The sequence below is a fragment of the Neofelis nebulosa genome, chromosome 1 (assembly GCF_028018385.1).
Source record: "Neofelis nebulosa isolate mNeoNeb1 chromosome 1, mNeoNeb1.pri, whole genome shotgun sequence".
Classification (NCBI taxonomy): domain Eukaryota; kingdom Metazoa; phylum Chordata; class Mammalia; order Carnivora; family Felidae; genus Neofelis; species Neofelis nebulosa.
The window spans coordinates 213,154,348-213,172,112 of NC_080782.1; positions in this window are offsets into that span (position 1 = coordinate 213,154,348).

Here is a 17,765-nt window from a genome sequence, read left to right on the forward strand (position 1 = left end):
TCTATCTTTACCTTTCTTTCTATAAAAAGAGCATAGTTAGTAGCACCTGGGTGGCTGAGTCAGTTAGGCATCCGACTCTTGGTTTTGGCCCAGGTCATGATCTTACAGTTTGTGAGTTCGAGCCCCACGATTCTCTCTCTCCCTCTCTCTCTGCCCCTCCCCTACTTGTCCTCATGCTCTCTCTCTCTCTCTCTCAAAATAAATAAATATATTTTAAAAAAAGAAAAAAGAGCACAGCTAGTCAGTCTCTTCTCAGGAGAGAAGAGCCAATGTCCCTTTCAGTGCCTACATCCATATAAACTTTAGAGTCTCTTGGTGACTCACTGTCTCTTCCATCAGGTCTGGTCATATGTCCTTGTGGTCTAATAACTTATAAAATAAAAACAAGCTCTTTGCTTTCCCCTACATGCAATGTACACATCATAGAGGGGGAAGAAGGAGTAAAATAAAAGTGGTAAATACTCCTATTCTTAAAAAGAAAATCAGAAAAAAATAGCAGTTAGTAAACTTAGCATACATTAACTTCTACTGGGTAGGGACTGTGATAAACCCCTTCCTGGCAATGGTGGTGAGGTGGGGGGGGGGGGGGAAGCGATTCTTTGATTAAATTCAGATTCTACTCCATTGTCCATTATTGTTTCACTCTCTCTCATTCTCTCTCAATTTGTTCAACCATGGTTACCTTGTGGTTGTGTGAAGTTTGGATGTGAAAGAAACGAAACACCTTTGTGATTACCTATTCTTCTGCTTACTACAAAACAGAGTCTCTTTTTTTTAACTGAGAGTTCTTCAGATACTTTTGCTTCTTCAAGCACTTTTTCACTTTTATCTTCTGAATTTGGGGGTCCATTAGTCAATGGCTTTTCCAGTGACTTGAGACTTTTAGTCTCAAGAAAGTTGCATTCTCTTGAATCTCTGAAGACCAACAATTACTGCCTGATCCTAACTTTTTCTACAAGATCCTGCCAAAGGTTACAAGTTGTTGATATACAATAATCTCCTGGGTTTTTCCAACCTCCTTGCATAGAACTACAGTCTTGAAGAATAGTTATACCACCTTCCAAGTTGTCATAGGCACACTTTCACCAAATATTTTGCCACAGCATGATATGAATCATCAGATTTCCAGCCGGCTATATATATTCACCACCCATGACCACCCTTGCATGACCACTAAGCTAATGCAATAGAGGTTAGTATTTTAACATTTTTAAATTACAACAGTGCCCTACTTCAAGTTACCAATAACATTATAATAGTTAGGATTTGCTTGCCTCTTTCAGTAGACTCCAAAATCTCAGTGTCTAAATACAGTAGAAGTTTCTTTTTCAGTCATGGTGTTGATAGAGGCCAATAAGGCACTTTTCTTATTGTTGGGGAAAGAGATCAAAATGCACTTTTAACTCAACTCTGCTCAAACAAAAAGTGTTTTGAGAATTGGGTGAGTGGAGGAACATAGACCATCTGTGTTTGCTAATTGGTTTTACCCAAAGGAAAAGTAAACTTGATCTTGTCCTCAGGACAGGAGGACAGTTTTACAACCTGGAGGAATGTACTTGGTGAAATTAGGCTCTTAACCTCCCACAGAAATTGGTAGATGGCAGCTCTATGTTCCTCTATGATTGCATTTCAGAAAGATGGCCGCTGGTCCTTGAGAAAGACAACCCTGCGGTGTAAAACTGTCAAAAAAAATCTTTTAAAAGTTTACATTTCAAGGAGGCAAAGAAAAAAAAAAGAATTTATAATTGTAAGTTTTCTAATGTAAATGCTCTGAAAAAAGGGTAGTAATGAATCTAGAGACCAGAAGAAGGCTGTCTAAAGTTTAGACAAGTTGAAGAGAAATTTAAAACTTTTTGGACAATTGCCATTCAGGTTACAAGGTTGATGGTCATTCTACCATCTTTGAAACTAGGCTTCACGTCGGAAGGTCAGCAGAAAAGACAAAATGGCATAAAGGAGCTCAGTTAAGAGTTTTCCAGATTTTCCATTCACATGTCACTGAATGCTTATTACATATATATTTCATTAGAGAGAATTTAGAAACTTCCTATATCTGCCTGCAAAGGCGGCTGGGAAATGGAGCTGTGCACACAAGTCGTAAATGGGGGTTTGATAGCTCACATTCTCTGCCACCAGAAAGAAAAGAACAAAGCTGTTAAAATATAGAAATATTTAAAAATCTTTCCTCTCCTCACATGAAGCAGTGGCCAAGGTGAGGGGGGTAATAAGAACTCAGGCCAGTGAGGACTGCATGAGAGTGATTTAAACCACCATCAACAGGACACATCCAGTATGAAAGCCTTTACAGACATTAAACTTCAGGAGGATGCTGCAGAAAATTGTGCATCTGTAAGATTAAGCATCTTAACTTTTAAGAAAATAAATCAAGTTTAGATAATTAAACAGAAAGGGAAACTACTTGTTAAATGTTATGTGTGTAACTCGTTCAATCTATAAAAAATCTTGAAGAATACTCAATTAGGACTAATTCACTAACTCCAAACAAAAGTGATCCTAGGGAAAAAAAAAAAAAAAAACTCCCAAAATCAGTAGACAAAGGCCACGGTTTTCCCACTGATTCTGTAAATACTGGTCACAGGAGGCTACCACCAGAGCTATCACTGCTACTGAATATGGATATTGAATATCCCTGTTGCCTCCGTCACTCAATTCCTTAGTGCTTGCTTCTCTGTGTCACCAGGGGCACATTCAAAATCTGGAGTGGACATATCTTACTGATGGAGAACAGGTCACAGATTCATATTTTAGTTGCAAGGTTAGTCTAGAAAATTAAGTATCTGGCATTTTTGAATTTCAGAAAAGAAGATGAGTTTTACCTGATAATATTAGGGATTTCACAAATACGACGGATGTATGTAGGTGCTGGTTATCAAAGATAAGTAAAAGAGAAGAATGGTATCAGCAGCAGCCTATTTTACTAGTTATAGGATCAGATCAAGATGAAAAAACAACCCCTGCCTAAAGGAAATAATTTGTGTTTTTTTTTCATTTAAAAATTTTTAAGGAAATAGGTAAGAATTTACTTTTTATATAAAAATGCAATTATTTGATTTAAAGAGTCAAACTTCTATTGATACAAAAAAGAAACAAACAAATTACTTCAATGGGACTTATAGTTGACAACAGACCCAATCTTTATTTATTACAAGGGCCCAGGAATAAAAATTCACATGAAAGTATCGTGTATCATCATTCAATAAAAGATATTTGTATATTAGTATTTACTTCATTATTTTAATGTAATAACATTTCAGCCATCAAATTGACAAATGCCAATGTTAGTCTCAGATTGTTGAAAAAATCTGACATCAACGCCTTTTGGGTAAACTTAATATGATTCATTTACCTGTTAGATGCAGAAGAAAGTCTGATCAGATCATCAACTTTCTTTCAGAAGGGGACGGTAGCAGCATCAGGACCCCAGGTGTCGCACCAGAGGCTGCACGGTGCAGGTAATGACTTCTGAGTCAATGAGAATCACCTGAGACTTTCTGACAGTGCAAACGCTACCCTCCAAGCCCAATCTTTCCATAAAGGTGGGTCAGTCCTGGTCCCAAACTTGCGTGGGTAATGACCGAAGATTTCAGTCACGGGCAGGCTCATCAGTCCCAGGATCATGCAGTGTTTCAAACAATTACTAGAAAAACTTGCCACAAACAAACTTTCCTTCCATCACTTCCATGTTGAAACAACTTGAGCTAAGAAACTTCACAAATCCCCTCCGTTAGAATCAGAACAAGACTGACTTACACAGAAGCCTGAGAGTTATAGTAATGGGTGCTTCAACCAACAATTTTAGAGGTGAGTGGGAAGTGAGTTGGTGGGAACGTGAGCAGCTTCAATAAACCAAGCATTTAAATGCCAAGATAAAGCAAGGTATAAAATATACAAGCTGATTATAAACATCTAAACACTAAAAAAATGTAATAATATAGTGCTTTTGTGTGGTAATTTACATTTTTCAAAATATCTTTCCATAGCAAATGCCTGCAAGGGAATTTAAACTGTAGTACAAATTGAGACTTACTGAGATAAAATGACTTGTGCAAATGAAAAAAAAGACAGTGTTAGAAAAATATCAGAAATTGGGTTTTCTAATTCCTAACCCGGTACACAATGCACTATAGTGTATGTCACTCAACATAGATTCTAGGCTGGCAATTCAGGGATTCTTAGGCAATTCCGAAAAACATTAGGATTACAAATTGCAGAATAGTCATTAAAATCACATTTAATTAATTTACTTTCTAGTATAACAAGTAGAAATATCATGTCTTCCCTCTGTGAATTAGGACTGCATTAGAACTACATCGTCTCAAAATAAACTTGTGTGTGTCATTAACTGGATGGCACACCTAGGTTCAAAAAATGTCATCCATCTAGACAGAGTGTATGGAAAATGTATGCGGGGCTGATTTTTCTTTTTTTAGTATCAATTTGGATAGCTTTTAGTACAGATAGGAAATCCTGACTATAATTCTTTCCTGGTAGAACCACTATCTGGAAATTGATTAAAAAATAAACTTCAACAAACCAGCTACTAAATAATTGTCAAGCAAGTTTTCAAGTGAAGACCCAATGTGAGGATACTACAAGAAAATTAGTTATTGTTCCATAGTTCGAGATAATCAAGTTTATCCTTGAGGACCTCCCACTTTTCTATTAAGTACCCTTTCCTCTGCCTCCTAAATCATACCCAGATCAATATTCTCAAGTGTCTAATCTATCTAATAGATAGATTAATCTAACTATCTATCTATATATATATATAAAACACTATAGATAGTGTCTAATCTAACTAATAGATAGTTAAGCAGTAACTCATAAATGTCTAAAACATTACCACTCTGATATTATTTGCATTTTAATAATTGGAGGCTATATAATAACTCAACAAAGAATTCCTAAATTTGCTCTTTCAGAGCTGGGTAAATGTCATAGAAAATACTTCTGCTAAAAAGGTTGTATCTAGGGAGGCGCCTGGGTGGCTCAGTTGGTTAAGCGTCCGACTTCGGCTCAGGTCACGATCTCGCGGTATGTGAGTTCGAGCCCCGCATCGGGCTCTGTGCTGACTGCTCAGAGCCTGGAGCCCGTTTCAGATTCTGTATCTCCCTCTCTCTCTGACCCTCCCCCGTTCATGCTCTGTCTCTCTCTATCTCAAAAATAAATAAATGTTTTAAAAAAATTTTTTTTTAAATAAAAAAAAAAAAAAAAAGGTTGTATCTAGGGGCACCCGGGCAGCTCAGTCAGTTAAGCATGCACCTTTGGCTCAGGTCACGATCTCAAGGTTCATGGGTTCAAGACCTGCACTGGACTCTGTGCTGAGCCTGGAGCCTGATTCAGAATCTGAAGCAGGTTCCCTTTCTCTCTGCCCTTCCCTCACTTACTTTCTCTCTCTCTCTCTCTCTCTCTCTCTCTCTCTCTCAAAAATAAAACATTAAAAAATTTTTCATGAAAAATAAACGGTTTTATCTAGCATCCTTCATATTGAACAACCCAATAGCCTACTGCCAACTCATAAAACTATTTCAAATTTGGAAAACAAAGATTGAGCAAAGTACAGAAGTAGAACAATAATACTTTAAACAATAAAATACACAGGCTACATCTTAACATGTTCCATTTAGATAGGTTTTATAACTCTATTAAATAATTTCACAAAGTGTACATGATTTCATCCTCATATACACTCTGTAAAGGGAATAAGAAAAAAACAAAGACAAATGTTAAGCATGGGCAGGTAGAAGCTCCAGAATAATTATTATTCCCACTTTATAGCTGATGAGACTGAGACTCAGGTTCATGCTGAACCAGCTCCTACTGGAAATTTATTAAATATCTTATATGGAGTATTTTCCAAGTATTGTCAGTGTAAACCTTCACAAGAATCTTTAAGCTAGACATTATTATCTCCATTTTATGGACACAGCAATTGAGGCACAGAGATAAAGGACCTCTTTAAGGGCATACCTGGAGTATTGGCTCTGATTTCCATTAGCCAAATCCACTTTCTATAATCTGCTAGATACCCCCCTATACCATTTCAGGGGCCCACCATCATGCAGTTTGCAAATGAGTTAAAGACAATTTTTATATCTTCTGGCCTTACAAGTAATGTTCTTCTACAACAAGTTGTCAAAACAATGACAAACATCCCAGTGGAAAAGAGAAATTTAATGAGGCTGCTTGTCTGTAAGAGGTCAAACATCTGGACATTTTAAACCAACTGGATGGCTGAATGTATTTTTTATATCTTACTGAAATGTGAAAAGTGAGTGTATATCTATTATATATAGAACTGTAACAACAAATAAAAATATAACTAGAATAAAGAGCACAGTCAGGAGCCATTTTTGTTTTTCTAGCTAAGAGAGATGATAACTATCATATACCTAAGTTCTAACATATAATACTTTTATGTTTAATATGTAAATAAACTAAAGGCCACATAAGCATTCTTCACACAAAATCAGAATCGGTAAACATTATTGCATACTCCAACCCCCTACATCCTTTATCCACAATCTCATTCCTACCAAACACAAAAGGGGAGACTCACTGAGGACTGAGCTCCAAGGACAAAGATGAATGAACGAGGGAAATAACCCAGCCTTCACAACATAATCCCACCTAGTTCTCTCAAGGATTGTTTTCTCATTTTATTTTAATGACTACTTAATCAAGATGTATTCATTTTCCCTGGAATGGTCTAAAAAGTCAGGACTGAAGTTAAAGCAATTGGAGATCAACCGGAGAATATTTTAAGGGTAGGAAATCATAATACATATGATCGATGAAATGACAAATTCTGCAGCAGTTACAGTAAAGCAAAATATGAGAACAATCTAAACGAAATCTGCATTTGGGCTTTCCAGTGACAAATCCTCCACATATGCTCAGCTACGTATTAGACAATCCTCGGGTTTATGAGGCCTGCTCACTGTGGCTCCAGGGAGCTCTAAGTTTTCCCAAAGGATGTAAGGAAACCCTCAAAATATTCTGCAGATACAATTCATGTTAACAGATCTATGCATGGGGATATGAAATCACCACACTAAACAAAGAAACCATTAGTTATAGAATACACATTCCATTACGTGCCACAGTATTATTATATAGCAGTTGTCAGTTTAAATAATTATTGATGAAGAAGATATTGAAATTCCAAAAACTCCTGGGTACATCTAGCCAATGTCAGAAATACCACATTCCGATTCATTTAGTATTTATAAGAAAACTCTGTTAAAATACTTAAAAATACTTAAAAATAATTTTCACGACCATCTGTTTACAATATATTATAATGTGGAAAAAGTTGCTCCTTTTTCAGGAAACACACAGAATAAGAGCTAAGGTGCCGGGAAATGAACGGTCTATGTAACATGACAGTTAAGTAGAGTAAACTGGCAGGAAATACACCACAGAGGTCCTAAGCTCACGTGTCAGACAGTCCTGAGTGCATATCCTACATACATCTCATGTCCATGACCACCCCACCACCACCAGATAAAATCTCAAAGAGAAGCAATTTTCTTTTCTAAAATACATTTGGCAACAAAACCTAGTCTGAAATGATGTGAGTCCTTCTTGTACGCCATTTGCTGTGTGTATTCAGCCATGTGTTTAATGGTAGAGTTTATCCAGACTATCTTAGGGGTGTTCCATATTATAAAGCACATATACTGTAGCAGATTTTTGAGAGCTGGGTGATTTTGATTTCCTCAACATATTGATCCAGAAGGTTTTACAGGAAGGGCAGGACCTCTGTCTGTATACTTGTATTTATGAACACCGTGACCTTGGATAAGCAGCTCCACTTGCCTCCAGGATAATGATACCGTACAGATGTGGGGAGAGCAAACAAGGTCATGTTGAAAAGTGCCTGGGACATACTGTGTACTCATTACATGGAGGCTACTATCACTAACGCGATGCTAGAAAGTATGGCGGCCAAGAGTACCACTTTTCCTCCAAAGACAGAAATTCTTTCCTTTGTTTACAAACTATATTTCTTGAATTCCTAAATGACACTTTGAGGAACAATATGGTCCTTGCAGTCAAGAAGCTTACAATCCATGCCTTGCAAGTATATGGAAAGCACATTTTATTTATTTTTGGGACAGAGAGAGACATAGCATGAACGGGGGAGGGGCAGAGAGAGAGGGAGACACAGAACCGGAAACAGGCTCCAGGCTCCGAGCCATCAGCCCAGAGCCTGACGCGGGGCTCGAACTCACAGACCGCGAGATCGTGACCTGGCTGAAGTCGGACGCTTAACCGACTGCGCCACCCAGGCGCCCCTGGAAAGCACATTTTATACCAAACGATTTAAGAGCTCAGAGACAAATTCCTGGAGGTTCTGCCTAAGCTGTGTCAAAAGAAGAGTGGGAAGAATGAGGAGGCTACATGAAGAAAAGCCACCTTATTTTTCAAGCCATGACCAGATATTAGCAGTGGCAGGGAGAGAGAAGGTAAGGTGGAAGCAGCATGATCCACATTCCTCATTTCAAGGGACCACTCTAGGAAACATACATTCTCCGGACAAATGGAGGTGGTCAGTCGTCTTAGGTAGAAGCAGAATATGACGCTTGACAGTGAAAGACTACGCTGGAGCAGTAGCACAAGGTAGACAAGTGTTTACATTTTTATGCAAGCTTGTCTTGATACAGGTATACAGTCAGAGAAAGGATGTATTCTCTGAGAACCTAAAACAAGAGAGCTTAAGTACCATAATTCGAGAGATCAGCGTTACTATCTCAGAGCATCCCAGTTGTTAATCAGAAACGAAGCTGTATATAACTGTGATGGGGTGGAGAGAAAAGAAGGTAAACATTCCAGTAACTACTGACTCAGAGGGAAGGGGTGAGAGAAAATTTTTGCCTTAAGCAAAAGAAAATATTTGAAAGGAAAGAAAACATGCTCCCAGTCAGAGCTTGGCTACACCCTGGATTTCTCATCTAAAATGAAGGGTTTTGGGTTTTTTTTTAATTTTTTTTTTAACGTTTTTATTTATTTTTGAGCCAGAGAGAAACAGAGCATGAACGGGGGAGGGGCAGAGAGAGAGGGAGACACAGAATCGGAAGCAGGCTCCAGGCTCTGAGCTGTCAGCCCAGAGCCCGACGCGGGGCTCGAACTCACGGACTGCGAGATCGTGATCTGAGCCGAAGTTAGACGCTCAACCGACTGAGCCACCCAGGCACCCCTAAAATGAAGGGTTTTAAGATAATGCCACAGGTTTTTTGTTTTGTTTTGCTTTTTTAAGTTCACTTGGCCTATGAATTTCTGGTCAGACATTATTATATGTTGAATACTTGTGCCTTATTTTCAATTATGCTATGTAAAAATTTGATTGCTGACACAATCAGGAAATAAGAACCACACTTACTTAGATATATCAAGAGATATTGGGGTCAGGATTAGGAAAGAAGAATTCCATGCTACATCTGAGAAAACTATGACACTGCAGAAATATAGCCTAAGTTTGCATCTAGTGGAAGGGCATCGGCACCCAATCACAAGGTCATAGATGAACTTGGCAGATTTCGCAAAATGTACTTGCCAGATTTAATCTGTTCTACTGTTGGAAATATCTCTGAGATTACACATATTCGATATAATTAGATAGAATTTATGACGGAAAATGCTGTTGACCTGGTCTAGGTTCAACCCAGGATGAGTCCCTGATGTGGAAGGGATAAAGAGCTGGAGGCCCCATACATAGAACTGCTTTTCTCTATATCCTCTTCATAGGAGAAAATCCTACTCTTCCTATATAAATTTAAATAATTCCTACATCACATTTTCTCTCACAGTCCTCAGGAATGTCTCTTATGCTAGTGCCCATGCACAATTTAGACCAAAATCTAACAGAAAAATAAAACAAGAAAAGAATCAGCTTAGCGTGCCATGCTGAGGTGACATGAATACTCAGAGACAAAGCTAATGAGAAACACTGGGCCGAAACTACTAAGGACCCCTTGGCTAAGCTAAAGTATATGGATTTTCTTATCTGCACAGGGAAATCAAAAGGGTCAAAGCAGAACTATAATGATCATCGCAGTTAGGACAGCATTAGTGGAAAACAGAAGGGAATGGACTGATATGGAAGACATTAGGACAATAGAATCAGTAGGAATGAGGGGCTGCCTGCATGTGAAGGGGAAAGCAAAGGCTTATTCTGGATTCTAAGGCTGGGCACCTAGAGAAATTGTCTACCTTCTTTTGAAAAAAAAAAAAAGTAAAAATAAAGACTTGGATTATTTCAAACTATATTGAGAGGGTTTTGTTGTTGTTGGATTTTATTTACTTTTCTAAATGTTTATTTTGAGAGAGAGAGAGAGAGGGATACAGCAAGTAGGGGAGGGAGGAAGAGGGCGAGAGAGAATCTTAAAAAGGCTCCACTCCACACTCAGTGCAGAGGCCAATGCAGTGCTTGATCTCACAACCATAAGATCATGACCTGAGCCAAAATCAAGAGTCAGAGGCTCGCCTACTGAGCCACCCAAGTGCCACTTTTGTCGGATTTTAAATTGTTAATAACTATGGGACTCTATTCATTGAATCTTTTTAAAATAATAATAAATGTAATCATTTTCAAATTACAATGAATTAGAAATCCCTGGGGAACTTATGGAAAAACAAAACAAAACAAAACAAAACAGATTCCTGTGCCCCAATGGCAGGGATTGTAATTTAGAAATTAAGTGAGGGCTCTGGAAACCTGTATTTGAAACAGAACAAAACAAATCCTCAGATGATTCTGATATGCATTGAGGGGTGGGAAACACAATTAGAATATCTCTGCCTTTGGTTGGTTAAGCATCTCAAAACTTTAGGGGAATTTTTAGGGAATAAGAATGTTGAATGATGTGAAATAAATATAAGAGCAAAGCTTCAAAATGTCAGGATTAAAACATAATTTTGGAAGAAAAGTAAATAGATTTATTTTGACATACAGGGAGGTTTAGTTCAATTTAGTTTTCATTACTTCTTATTTTTAATTTGGAGGAAAAATCTATTTTTCCTTAATTTCCTTTGTAATCTTAAATACTTGTTCTGCAAATGAATATAGGCTCTTTATTCAAAATTGAATGAAATAGCTGGAGGCAATTTTTCTTCGTTTTTTTTTTTTGTAGGTTCCATAAACATATTGGTTCATTACACTGTCGTTTTGGTAAATGTTAATATTTAATATTTATTGAGTACAAACAATATGTTAGGTGTGGTAAACTCTAGTCATTTTACAGCAGGTATAATATAGTTCTTTCATTTCTTATTCATGCTCCAATTTAAATATCCTCATCCCTTCTCTGATGAGCCACAGAATACTCCTGTTTGTGTTTACTCTACATTTTTCAGGCCTTGTATACTATTTATGTTTGCCATGAAAAACTTTACACTGAAAAATAAGATGATATGTAAATGGAATAAAACAACCTTTTAATTTCTTGAAACATGGAATAAAATATTAGGGAAACCAGGGCAATTAGAAAAGGCATTAAGAACAAATTATATTCATTAAATCCCTTGGCATTATTCCAAATGGAAATTCTTTTGATAAGAGAAATCAACGTGATTATAACCCAAGAATGAAGAATGGCAGGATGAATCCAGGAGAAATACTAAGCTACAGAATGCTGAGACATGCATAAAGAGGTTGGTTGAAGAATTACTTTTTATGTCCACTGACCATATCCAGTTAGATGTCCAAATTTACCCATGTTCTTAGCTCTGGAAATTAACCAAGATTCTATCAGGCACTGTCCTGTTCAGCTAACACATATGAGTCTATGGAACAAGAAACTTGCAAAGGCTCTCAGCTTTCAGCAGAAACTGACAGGAATGTGACAAGAGCAGTTAAATGCATGAAAGTAGAAAATGACCCACACTCACCTCAGAGCTATTTCAAGCTTTCCAAGTATACATCCAAAATTACATCTATTGATCTTTATTTTCAGGGATAGAAGACACTAGTTTTCAGGAACTCCTTAAAATGTGTACAGCTACAGTAAACAACATGTTCTAGACAGAATTTCTTTTTGAATAGAGTTCCTAAAGTGGACAAGGAGGTCTCTTCCCCTCTGACAATATGGACAGGCAGATAGGCACCGTATTACATGGTTGCCACTGGTCATTAGTTTTCCAGTCAGGATGACCAAGTGGACAGAGTCCAGTCCGAAGGCCAGGCCACAGTCAAGTCTAAATTTAGCATCTGCTTTCACTTGCCTATTAACCTTAGATTTGGAAGTTAACGCATAGCACAGTGGGCTAGCTGAGCATATCAAGCAGAGCCCCTGCCCATTTCCAGGTACATTGAAGGCTTAGGGCTTATTATTTTTTGGCTAAAGGAAGGTCAAAAGTATCCCAAACTGAATCAGAGGAATGGAATGGTATGAGTTTACTAGTTAGACTACCGAACCAGATCTGACATTCTATGGAGAAGAAAGGGCAGAGGGTAAAGCTGACGGAACCATGTTTACGGCGGATACCAAAGAATTTCAAGGAGTGAGTGAGAGAAGCCTTCTCTTAATACCTGCAGAGTGCAGCAGCACTGATCCCTGGGCCTTTAGAGACCCAGACTTCCATCAGAAACTGCATCAGTGGCAGAGACAGGGGACTCCTTCCGAAACTTGGACGGCAAGCGCTCATGAGCTGCCAGGATGGACAACATGAGGCAAGAATGTGTGCGATCACTTGTACATCACCCCTGAGTATGTCTACACACAGCCAGATAGATTCAGTGGGGGTACAGTGGTATTTAATAAAAGATAAGATCAGAAACTTGCAACGTGTTTCATTTCTAGCTAGAGCAGGTGAGGCGCAGGACCATTCGGATTGTGGAATTTTGTGGATGAAATCTGACAATGCAGTGGTAGCAGTAAGAATAGTTGTAGTAGTTGTTGTTATTATTGTTCCCATAATTTTTAAATAAACTTTTTTTTTTTTAGTTTGGATCCATTATCCTTGTCATGCAGCTTTCCCTAATGTTAACATCTTATTTAACTGTGATATTTATCAAAATTAAGAAAAAAAATTGACACATTAACTCAACTTTATTATTAATGGATTTTATTCAGACATCAGTTTTTCTAATGCCCTTTGACTGTTCACAGATTAAGTCTACAACAGCACGTGGCATTTAGCATGACTTTTGTTTAATTACAGAGTAACTAATTCAAAAACACATATTGTGGATCTAAATGGTATACAAGACATCCTTGCCTTCATGAATATTATGGTCTAATAGAAAAAGCAAAAAATAAAGTGGCAATGGTAGCATCTCATGGTAAATGCCATGATAGTAGGAGGCACAGTGGACTCTGGAAGCTGGGAAGAAGGCTAAGATAGTTTGGGGAAGGGGAGATTTTCTCTGAGATGCCCAAAGGGAGCTAAGAATTAGAAGGCAGTTGGCTGAATGTGGGTGGAGGGAGAGGTTCCAGGGAGAGGAAACATATTTCAGGTGAATAAGTGTTTTTAAAATTCACTAAACTGTATACACAAATGGCTTTCAAAGACTGAATGTATTCAATTTTCCATAGAGAATTATCTGTTTCATCTTCTTATAATTCTGAAAACACTTAAAAAATCAATCATTATATGTGGCATAATTGGTTATTGGTAAATCCAAAGGCATTGACAGTCTCTAGCTTAATTCATCTTAGTCATTCTTAGTGTCAGATGCATAATGAGTGATAATGACTCTCAACTCTCTGTTTTAATATGTTAGTATATTATTTTAATGCTAATAATTTATCACAACTTCTTTAGATTGTAAACCCCTAGGAGATAATAACCTATTATATTATTTCCAAGTGACTGATTTAATTGCATATACCAATGGTCTTTCAATAAATACTGTTTAAGGGACTATTATTCCTTTGGTAGATCTAGGATACAGGAAATCTCAATGCATGTATACATGTATAAGTTCTGGAGAGAGATTAAGTTCTTTTTTCTTTTGAGAAAGTGCTGAGCTGATAATGATACAATGAAAGAAGACAGAATCTGAGCCACTGAAACTGTAATTGAATATTAAATAGAACCATGACATTTTTAGTTTAAGAAAGTACCTAGCTAATAATACCTTAATTTCTTCAACTCCACATTAAAATGACAATGAAGATACCCATGTAATGCTTATAAAGCTCTTAACTGAATCATTCCTGAAATGTTTTTGTAGTTCAAAGAAAACACATACACATAGATCTACACATATATATCATTCCTCCAGAGGTAGCCCCAAAATAACTAAAACCCTTTACATGTATTTCTTGGTGACTACAAAGTAAACACAGACCTCAGTCTTTCTCATTTCTCCTTTTTGCCTTCACACACTACACCTGTTCTTTCATCTCCTCAACCAAAAGAATTTTACTTAACTGTCAACAACTGTAAACCATCTCAGATTTTATCCTACTTTCAAGCTAAAAAGTTAGCCTTCACAGTTTCATGGAGGCTGGCAGAAGATGGGAGACTCTTGGGTCAGAGATAAAGAATAATTTATCACTCACAGCTAAAGTAATAGCCAGAGTGCCCACATTGCACAAATTTCTCCAATCCCGATTCCAAGCAAGTGATGCAAAGAATGCCAGATAACAAGCCAGAGGATTGCATCATAGGAGAGGAACACTGAACTTAGGGAACTAGAAGAGTTTATAATGCACACCTGTCCTTTGCTCCAGAGAAAGACATTATCTTACTTTAATGGACATTAAACACACCTTCCCTTTGCTCCAAAGGGAGACACTATGTCTACCAAGGCTATACACTATCTAAACATTTCAAACATAGTCTAGAGCAAATAATATTGACTGCCTCATTCACAAGACATGCGAAAATGTGAGATCCATGGAGCATTGTCTTTCTATAATAACCTTTGTCAAAGCTGGATCCTGCTGTTCTCTCCTTTCCCTTCGATACTTTTGTGCCCTACCTGGCAAGGCCAGACTCTATGAAAAGCCACGGAAGAGAAGATATAGAAATGGGTCAAAGATGTCTCCATGCATGTATGGGTGCACGTGTGTTACGGTAAGATGGGGTAGTCTAAGAATACCCATAAACTACATCTGTTTATGTAACATGAAGAAAGAATACATATCATAATTGAAAAGTGGACATGAGTCCATAAAACAACATCTAAGGAAAATTTTTATTTTTTAGTACTTTTAATGGTTATTTATTTTTGAGAGAGAGAGAGAGAGAGAGAGAGAGAGAGAGAGAGAATGAATGAGTGGGGAAAGGGTAGAGAGAGAGGGAGACACAGAACCTGAAGCAGGCTCCAGGCTCTGAGACATCAGTACAGAGCCCGACATGGGGCTCAAACTCACAAACTTCAAGATCATGACTTGAGCCAAAGTTGGATGCTTAACTGATTGAGCCATTCAGGTGCCCCAGGAGAATTTTTATTCACTATAATTTTGAAGACAGTATGTTTAGAAAAAAAAATTTGTAAAAGCACACACATTATCTACGAAAACACAAAAATAAGGAGTGTATATAAAATCTTTTATGTAATCATATCTTCACCCTAAACTCCAAGACCAAGACAATGTATTAGAAGATGCATCAAACAACAAATGCAGACTACATCTTCTAGTACTATGATCCAAGAGAGGCAGGACCAGATCATGCTTTAGAATAAAAAAATGGGGGGAAGCTAAGATGGCAGCATAGGAGGAGGACCCTAGGCTTGCTTCATACCTTGAACACAGCTAGATAACTATCAACTCATCTGAATACCCAAGAAATAGACCTGAGGACTGACAGAACAAACTGCACAACTAGAGAGAAGAAGCCACAATGAAGAAGGTAGGAGGTATGGAGACAGAGTATGGGGGAGAAATGGATCACAAGTGCTATGGAGGCCTCAAAGACTGGAATTTCAGAGGTCTGTGGGCTTGGCTGGGATAGGACCCTAAGAGCTCTTCCCTATTCCTGGAGAGAAGGCACCTAAGCAACCCCCGGAACAAACAGCATGATCTGAGGATCACCTAAGGCACATGGGGAGAGACTATTCCCTCTTCTTAGAGCACATCTGTGAGAGCTACCATTGCGTCTCCACGAACAAAATAACCCACAGTGTCCATTTCCCTCCCTTGCCCTTCAGCGTAGGTGCCAAGACACCTGCTGATGGCTGCTAACCCAGACATGGACTCCTTAGCCAGCTTTGCTCCAAATCCCTTCACCCTGTGCTCTCTTGCACCAGTCCCAGCACAATGAGACCCTCCACCAGAAGACCAGCACAGGTCCTCACCATACCAGGTCTTTGAAATTTGGATTCTGAAAAGTCAGCTGGCCTGACTAGGAGAGACCTCAATGTGTGCTGTGCTGCCCAAGGTAGGCAAGCAACATGGAGAAAGACAATCTGAAAACAGCGATCTGAAAAAATGCCTAGGATGCATGAGGGGAAATAATTTGCTCTTATGGGAGGGCTTTCCTGAGAGTAACAAAAACGAACTCCCTCTCTGGGGTAAAAGGAGCTGGTTGGTGCCATTTCCTTCCCCTGCCCCTCAGCACCAACTAACTTCAGAAAAGCACCACAGAGCCAAAACTGGCTGCCTAACCTGCCCAAGTCCCTCCCCCTGAACTCTGCTGTAACTGCTTTTCTCAGGCAAGTGTGCCTAAGGACTAGTGCAGCAGGGCCTTTCCCCAGAAGACCAGGACAAACCCCTATATACACCATGCCTACTGATCATAGAGTTCTGCAAAGCTTCTATTCTAGTGGAAGTAGCATCAGGTCTCATTTAATAAGTCGACCAGAGCACACTTGGTTAAAACTCACCACACTAAGTCTAAGGTCCAAACACTGCCCACTACAGGCAAGGATAACCTCTGCAGACTATTGACCTAAGGGATACAGCAGCTAAAACACAGCAGCAGAGTGCATGCAGCACACACCAGAGATACTTCCTGAAGTGCCAGGCCTTGGGCCCTATAGGATCTCTTCTTCATAAAGCCATTATTCTCAGGAGCAGGAAACATAATAGGATTTTGTAACACAGAGAAGAAGACAGAAACCTGACAAAATGCCAAGACAGAGAAATTCATCACCCCAAAAAGAATAAGAAAACATCATGGCCAGGGATCTAACTGAAAAAGATGTAAGTAATGTGCCTGATGTAGAATTTAAAGCAACTATCATAAGGATACTCATTGGGCTTGAAAAAAGCATGGAAGACAGCAGGGAGACCTTTACCACAGAGATAATCAAGCTAAAGAACAATCAGGCAGAATATAAAAATGCAATAACTGAGATTTAAAACTGACTAGATGTAATGACTGAAATGACAGAAGAAGCAGAGGAATGAATAAGTGATACAGAAGATAGGAATTATGGAAAATAATTGAACTGAACAAAAGAGAGAAGGAAGAATGATGGATCAGAGAGTAGACTTAAGGAACATGGTGACTCCATCCAACATAATAACATTCATATCATAAGAGTCCCAGAAGAAGAGAGAGAAAAGAGGGCAAAAGTTTTATTTTAGGAAATAATAGCTAAAAACTTCCCTAATCTGAAGAAGGAAACATATATCCAAATCCAGGAGCAACAGAGAACTCCCATTAAAATCGACAAAAGCAGGCCAACACCAAGATATATCATAGTAAAATTTACAAAATATGGGCATAAGGAAAAAATCCTAAAAGCAACAAAACAAAAGAATTCCCTAACTTACAAGCAAAAACAAATAAGGTTAGCAGTAGATCTCTCCACAGAAATGTGGCAAGCCAGATGAAGTGGCATA